The sequence below is a fragment of the Otolemur garnettii genome, unplaced genomic scaffold, assembly GCF_000181295.1.
Source record: "Otolemur garnettii isolate 467f Iridium unplaced genomic scaffold, OtoGar3 scaffold00001, whole genome shotgun sequence".
NCBI classification, from domain to species: Eukaryota; Metazoa; Chordata; class Mammalia; order Primates; family Galagidae; genus Otolemur; species Otolemur garnettii.
In genome coordinates this window covers 59,655,403-59,663,880 of record NW_003852396.1, presented here as the reverse complement: position 1 = coordinate 59,663,880, position 8,478 = coordinate 59,655,403, and the positions used below count along the sequence as shown (strand labels likewise).

Genomic DNA, 8,478 nt, shown 5'->3' with positions numbered 1-8,478 from the left:
GGGGATTCGAACCCGCCACCTTAGGTGTATGTGGCTGGCGCCTTAGCCACTTGAGCCACAGGCACTGAGCCATATGTTCATTTCTAAGGTAAAGTTCAAGTTGTAGTTGAACCCTTCACCCAGGGGGTGTACTGTATGTGCTGTAAACCTTTACATTGTGCACATTAGGTGAGAGTTTACCAATCCTCTTCCTCTTTCCTCTTTCCCTCCCCCATCCCCGCTTGAATATGATTGTGTTTTTCTCTTGTGTGGGCATATAGTTATTTCCGTATTGGCTTCATATTAGTATTGAGCATATTGGATACTTGCTTTTTCATTCTTGTGATACTTTACTAAGAAGAATGTGCTTCAACTCTGTCCAGGTAAATACAAAAGATGTAAAGTTTCCATCTTTTTTGGGGGGTGGGGGGACAGAGCCTCAAGCTGTAACCCTGGGTAGAGTGCTGTGGCATCACAGCTCACAGCAATCTCCAACTCCTGGACTCAAGCGATTCTCCTGCCTCTGCCTCCCTATTAGCTGGGATTACAGGCGCCTGCCACAATGCCTGGCTGTTTTTTGGTTGCAGCTGTTATTGTTGTTTCGTGGGCCCAGGCTGGATTTGAACCCGCCAACTCAGGTGTACGTGGCTGGCGCCTTAGCCGCTTGAACCACAGGCGCCGAGCCAAGTCTCCATCTTTTTATGGCTGGAAAGTACTCCATAGTTTATTAATCCATATACCACAGTTTATTAATCCGTTCATGGGTTGATGGTCATTGGGTTGATTTCATGTCTTAGTGATTGTGAATTGAGGTGCAGTAAACATTCTAGAGCAAATGTCCTTATGGTAAAATGATTTTTTTTCTTCTGGGTAGATACCTAGTGATAAGATTCTGGGATCAAATGGAAAGTCTACTTTGAAGCCCTCTGAAGATTATCTATATTCTTTCCATAGAGGTTGTATTAGTTTGTAATTTCACCAGCAGTGTAAAAGTGTTCCCTTCTCTCTATATCCATGCCCCATCTGTACCTTTGGAAAAATTATGGAACGCTTCACAAATGTACTTGCTATCTTTGGGCAGGAGCTATGCTAATCTCTGTATCATTCCGATTTTAGTGTATGTGCTACCAAAATGAGCACTGAAACTCATTTTTTGAAAACTGCTTGTCAGTTACCTCCTACTGTCCAGAAAGTTCAGTTTCTTCTTGCTCAGGGTCTTTATCTCAGAATCCTTCTATGTGAACTGTTTTCTTGAATTCTCAGTAGCCTAAAATCTCTCCTCCATAAGTTAATTAAATCTGAGTTTCATAGTGAGAATTACGCTAGACACTATCTAATTTGCTGTTTTACTCATAACTGTTTTTGCAATAAAACTGTATATTTACAAATTAACAATAAATAATTAAACTTAAGGCCAGGCATGGTGGCTCACGCCTGGAATCCTAACACTAGGAGGTCAAGGTGGGTGGCTTGCCTGAGCTCATGAGTTTGAGAACAACCTTAGCAAGAACGAGACCCTGTCTGTTAAAAAGAAAAAAATGTAGCTGGGCATTGTGGCAGGCACCTGTAGTCCCAGCTACCTGGGATGCTGAATTAAGAGGATCACTTGAGCCCAAGAGTTTAAGAGTGCTGTGAGCTATGATGCTATGGCACTGTACCGAGGGTAACAAAGTAAGACTCTGTCTCAAAAAAAAAAAAATGAATTTAGCATTCTTATTTTATAGATGATGTGAGGCTTGAACACTATGACTTTGAACTTTTTTTTTTTTTAACTTTTGAACTCTTAGAGCTCTTCTTGTTTATTTCTTGTGTCTTATATATCATGGCCTGTGTTAACTTTATCTGGGGTTATACTTATTTGAGTATACACTTTATCTACCTGTCTAGATTATAAATACCTGGAGGGTAAAGACTGTTTTTTTTTTTTTTTTTTTTTTGAGATAGAGCCTCAAGCTGTCCCCCTGGGTAGAGTGCCGTGGCAGCACAGCTCTCAGCAACCCCCAACTCCTGGGCTTGAGCGAGTCGCCTGCCTCTGCCTCCCAAGTATCTGTGACCACAGGTGCCCGCCACAATGCCTGGCCATTTTTTGGTTGCAGCCGTCATTGTTGTTTGGCAGAACCCGCCACCTTAGGTGTACGTAGCTGGCGCCCTAGCCGCCCGAGCCATAGGCGCTGAGCCAGAGGGTAAAGACTATTAACTCAATTATCACTTACAGTTTCTTAAACAGAAAGATGTTATCACTGTTATCCTTTATTGTGCCCATAAAGACAATAGAAGCCTAATTTCAAATATCCTTATATGAACACACTTCCATTTCCTTCATTACGTAATTGTTCTTTTCTAAGTCTTCCTAGCTGGGTGATACCTTTTTAAAAGTTTGTCACAGTTACAGAAGGCACCTTGCACATGTTGTATTCTTTGACTTAGAGTTTCCAAGTATCCTCCTGCCCTTTCCAAAGGATATCAGTAATCTATTCAGTGCAGTGCAACAAATAATAATTAAGTGCCTGACATTGTAAATTATTGTATTTGGCATTGTGAGTAAGAATTAATAATTTGTCAAGTAATTTATAATATAATAGCTACAGCAACTCTCACTGTACAAGAAAGAATATGAATGTAAGTGTAATCACTTCCAGTTTAACACTTGTGCTATATGGGACATAAAATTCCTTACAGTCCTTTACTTTTAGAGGGGGTACACATTAGCAAATGTATTTATAATACTGTTGGAACACAAAGGGTCTGATGGAGTTAAGGAGGTTCCCAGTGAATCTTTAGCAATCCCAAATCGGATTATTAATTTTTTAGATAATAATTTTAGTAATTTTTCTCAATCTTTTTCACTCTATACATACACCAGGTTGTGAATAATTAAGAAAAATAATTTCAGGCCGGGCGCAGTGGCTCATGCCTATAATCCTAGCACTCTGGGAGCTAGAGGTGTGTGGATCGCCTGAGCTAATGAGATTCAGACCAGCCTGAGTCAGAGTGAGACCTTGTCTCTAAAAATAGCTGGGTGTTGTGGCGGGTGCCTGTAGTCTCAGCTACTCTGGAGGCTGAGGTAAGAGAATCACTTGAGCCCAAGAGTTTGAGGTTACTGTGAGTTGTGACGCCACAGCACTCCACTGAGGGCAACATAGTGAGACTCTGTCTCAAAAAAAAAAAGAAAAAATAATTTCACACACAAAGCTTCACTTTCTGCAACAAATGTCATTCATATTTCACATTTAAATACTATATTTAATAATTATGTAGGTAATATGCTTATAAGACTGATTTGGCTTGTAGTTTAAGTGATAAGAGTATTCCATAGAATAAAAAACTATATGATTAAACAAACTTATGGACAATTAAATAAAAAAATCTTAGAAGTTACAGTGCCTTAAGAAAGAATTTTTTTGGAAAAAATATTTTAGTTACTGAAAAGTCAGATTGTTTTTTGTATTTGTAAAGCTGTTGTTGACAATTTTGCTTATATTCTTTCAACATTTTAGCTAATGTCAAAGCCTACCAATTGTTATTATGTGAAATGATAGTGTGAAATTGATGCTGTTATAGTATAACAATAAGGACGTGACTCATGTATTTTATGTACACAGGCATTCAACTGTAGTGACAAATGGCTTCATGCTGTGTGATTAAATGCATATTAGCGTTTGCCCTAGGCATTTGATTATTACCATCTTTACTTCATTACATTACCACACTGTATGGCCATATAATTTATAAGATAATACACACATCACTTTGTTGCTGATGGGAATTATTCTGTTTTATGGATGGTGTCCTTTAATTTTGCCTTTCATGGATTATAAAATTGGTTAATATCTGCTGAAGTGAATCACTGGAGAAGCAAATAAAGATGTTGGCCTCAGGTCACAGTGTCATTTGTGATACTGGCAAAATCTTACAGGCTCATTTATCCCTGTACATGATTGATAACAGCATGGCTTAAATGGACAAAGCTTTGCTTCCATTAAAGGATCATCATGAATGAAGACCTCCCACTTAAAAGTCAGGCATGATGAGAAGACAAGAGACTATCTACAGGTCAAATTAAATAACTTAAATAATTTAAGTAGAATGACAGTGTAATTTGTCCATTCTGTGTTATTACTCTGACCCCTATCAAGATTATAGGCTAACTTCCTTTCCACTGTAGAGTATTTAAGATGTAATTTTTAATAAATATCTTCAGAAATACAAAAACATTTTACCTCTTGTATTGTGAACAATATAGATTCTTGTTGTATAATTTTGAAAAAACATTAAGAAAACTGTAGTACTTGTAAAATATAAAATCAATAATATGATGAACCCCAAGGTAATGTTTTAAGCATTTTATCATATTTGTTTTATTTTAAAAATATACTTTTATAATGAAATAGTCATTATAAATAACAAGTATCTATTATATACAAATGTTTATTATATATTATAAAGATGTCAATGTTTATGAGTATTATTAGAAAAACAACTTTATTATAAATTACTATAAATAAATGAACAAGAGTTTATTAGTAAAAATTTGAAACCTGATGTTAAAAATAAAGATATAGTCAGCATTTTTAAATGGCTACTTTCTTATAGAGAATCATTGAATTTATTCAAATTGTGGTTCAAAATAGGGGAAGGTATATGCATGTTTGAAATGCCTATAATAAAAGCAATAATGAAATGTGAGAATATTCTGATTTGTTAAAAGTGAAAGTAGATGAAGTTTCAAATTAAAAATTACATGACATTTTTAGATGATCAGAATGTCATGTTTTATACATATAAGCATGCTCATTTCTTCTTCACTGGCTTTTGAACCCCTACCATAAGCCAGGACTTTATGTACTTTATGTATATTACCTTATTTAATCCTCACATCCTTTGAAATAACTATTATTATCCCTGATACAGGTGAAGAAACTTAAACCTTGAGTGGTCATGCAGCTAGTAAGAGGAGATAGGATTTTAAGGGTTTTTTTGGTAGTTTCTGGCCGGGGCTGGGTTTGAACCTGCCACCTCCGGCATATGGGGCCAGCAGCCTACTCCTTTGAGTGGTCATGCAGCTAGTAAGAGGAGATAGGATTTTAAGGGTTTTTTTGGTAGTTTCTGGCCGGGGCTGGGTTTGAACCTGCCACCTCCGGCATATGGGGCCTGCACCCTACTCCTTTGAGCCACAGGCGCTGCCCCAGGAGATAGAATTTTAATCCATATCGGTTGTAGATTATGATATAGGAATCTACAAAAATACTTAGATCTTTTTCAAAAGCGCATAACAAAATCTACGTTTTACCATACAACTTTAAAACTGGTGTACTTCTCACTTTGCCAAGCTGTCTATAACAACATTGTAAAATTGTTTTGATAGTGACCAAGAGTAAGAAATACATTTCACATTTTGATCTGGTATATATTCAAGTATTTACATTTACTCATGTAAAAGATCGCTGATTTATGTAATCTACTCTGTTCTGTTGTATTTCATCATATGGAATGATAAGCACAACTACACCAACTTACTATATCTTAGCCTATGATTCTGTACCATCTTAAAACATACATAGTAAAGTTTCCTCCTTCATTGTAGAAGTTATTTATTACTCTTCACAGAAAAAGAGAATGAAAGGGACAAAATTACGCTTTTTTTTTTTTTTTTTGTAGTTTGAACCCACCACCTCTGGTATATGGGGCTGGCACCCTACTCCTTTGAGCCACAGACGCCACCCCACATATTTTATTTTATTTTATTTTATTTTTTTGAGACAGAGCCTCAAGCTATTGCCTTGGGTAGAGTGCCATGGCATCATACCTCACAGCAACATCCAACTCCTGGACTTAAGCAATTCTCCTACCTCTGCCTCCCAAGTAGCTGGGACTACAGACGCCCATCACAACGCCCAGCTATTTTTTGGTTGCAGACGTCATTGATGTTTGTCGGGCCCAGGCTGGATTTGAACCTGCCAGCTCAGGTGTATGTGGCTAGCGCCTTAGCCACTTGAGCCACAGGCACCGAGCCACACGTATTTTATTTTTTATAAAATTTGTTTAGGAGTTCAGGAATCTACCTGCCATTTCCTCCTTTCCAGAGTGACTACTTTAAACTATTTTAGCTGATTCTTTGGACATTTATTTTCATATCTTTAAATATGCTCTTTTTTTTTTTTTTTTTTTGAGAAACAGTCTTGCTTTGTTGCCCTGGGTAGGGTATGGTGATGTCATTGTAGCTTACTGTAACCTCAAACTCCTGGGCTCAAGTGATCCTCCTGCCTCAGCCTTCTGAGTAGCTCGGGCTATAGGCACTTGACACAGCCTCTGGGTATTTTTCTATTTTTAGTAGAGATGGGGCTGGATGGAACTCCTGAGGCTTAGGCAATCCACCTGCCTTGGCCTCCTAGAGTGCTAGGATTATAGCTGTGAGCCACTGTGCCCAGCCTGATTTTTTTTTTTTTTCAAATATAGACTACTTCATGAATTTGTATGTATCCTTGCGAATGGGCCATGCTGATTTGTATGTATCCTTGCGAAGGGGCCATCCTAATGTTTGTATCATTTCAGTTTTAGTACTCGTGCTGCTGAAGTAAACACTGATACTAGTTTTTGACAAAACTTTCACATAAACATTTCCTGATATTGTAAACTTCAGACAGTTTTGGGAGGCAACATAGTGTAGTGGTTAAGAGTGTAACTTGGGATACAGATTACTGGGTTCCACTCCTTGCTATAAAGCTGGGGCAAGTTACTTACTTTCTCTGTGCCTCAGTTTTCTCATTTAAAAATGGAAATAATAATAGTAAACAAAGTTTGGAGAACTAAATATAAAGTGTTAGAAGAAAGTCTTGGATATGTGAAGTACCTAACACATAGTAGCCGTTATAATTTTAAATATTTACATATATTTCATTGGGTAGTGATAACTTAATTATTTTTCTGTTATTGGATGCTTCTAACTTATTTTGTTTTTATTACAAATATTTAGTAGTAAATAGCCATTAACATGAAATTTTTTCTGCATTTAGAATTTTTTTCTTTTGAATAGAAAAATTGGAGTCAGTGTAAATCTGTATAGTTTATGACTTGAGACATTTGAGATTGTTTTTCTGAAAGGATCGCTTCCATTTACCTTTCTCCCAGAACTCTTTGAATGCCTGCTTCACTGTTTTTTTATTCATGCAGTATTATTATTTTGTAAAAAGCCTTTGCTAATTTGGTAGGTAAAAATATGCTATTTTAATATATACTTTTTTTGATTACTAGAGAGGCACTCAATTTTAATCTAAAGAAGAACAGCATTTTATATTTTAGCTCATTTAGAGATGTATGGTAAGCTATTATGGAAAGCTGTTATTTATTAACCTGCATACATTCTTCCCCTTTCCTGCTAACAGAACCTGGCATTTCCCTAAGCAAGCCTCCTCTCTTTCTAAGGTACATAATATTTGTGAGATTAACGTGGATTGACCTCATCTTTAGTGCCAAAGTTTGCTTTTGAATTGTGCTTCTGTCTTTCCCAGAGCTCAGTAATTGGTTGAGGGATGGGAAAGTAATCCAGGTAGGCCTAAGTAGGGGACTTTAGGATTTTTGTCAGGTCACAGATTCTCTTTTTCTTGCCAGAATAAGGAAGTATGTAGCCCTAGTAGCTAATTATAGCTTTTTAGTATTAGGAATTGGTAGCTTATTGAATACAGCCAATATTAAAGGCAAACATTAAAAGAATAACATCCTTTTATGGTCACATTGCTTGCCTAAAGACAAACCTAAGTCTAGACTTTTTACTGCAATAAACCAATACATTTTCTTTTCTTTTTAAATCCAGTTTGAGTTGTTTTTTCTGTACTTGGAACTGAAAGTACCTGAATTAACTGGGTTAGTAGAAATGGTTGGGAAAGTTCTTCCTACTCTTTTTTTGCCCCACATCATGGCACAATTGGACGATAACACATTATTCATACAGTGCAGAGGGGCAGGTAGACAAAATTACTTTTGACCAATTGCAACCATTCTGGGTGCTTTGGTCTTCCTAGGCTATGGGAGGCAGTTTCTGAGAATGAGAGGAATAGTGACTCTCAAATATATATGTACCCTATTCATGCCATACATACATACATATATATATATATATATTTTTTTTTTTTTTTTTTTGAGGTAGAATCTCACTGTGTTGCCCTCAGTGGAGTGCTATGGCATCACAGCTCACAGCAACCTTAAACTCTTGGGCTTAAGTGTTTGTCTTGCCTCAGCCTCCCGAGTAGCTGGGACTACAGGTCCCTGCCACATGCCAGGCTATTTTTTTTTTTGATGGTTGTTGTTGTTGTAGTAGTAGTTGTCATTGTTGTTTTAGCAGGTCTGGGCTGGGTTTGAACCTGCCAGCACTGGTCTATGTGGCCGGCAGCCTAACTACTGAGCTATGTGCGCTGAGCTTATTCACGCAGTATTATAGATAGTAGCACATCAGTTGGAAATCTCTGGGCTTGAGCAAAATGCTGATTTTTTTTTTTTTTTTTT

The 8,478-nt window shown here is 37.0% G+C and overlaps 1 long non-coding RNA gene and 1 other non-coding gene across 2 annotated transcripts in view; one reads left to right on the top strand and one right to left on the bottom strand.

Annotated features, from left to right (window-relative positions):
- Positions 1 to 2,994, top strand: part of LOC105886593 — an 8,905-nt gene extending 5,911 nt beyond the window's left edge. Inside the window, exon 2 of the long non-coding RNA XR_001161078.1 lies at positions 2,923 to 2,994. This is a non-coding gene — a long non-coding RNA (uncharacterized LOC105886593). The remainder of the gene's footprint in view (positions 1 to 2,922) is intronic.
- LOC111724552 lies at positions 1,016 to 1,119 on the bottom strand. The gene has a single exon (XR_002772831.1). It is a non-coding gene; the product is annotated as a U6 spliceosomal RNA (small nuclear RNA).
- Positions 2,995 to 8,478: the final 5,484 nt, after the last annotated feature.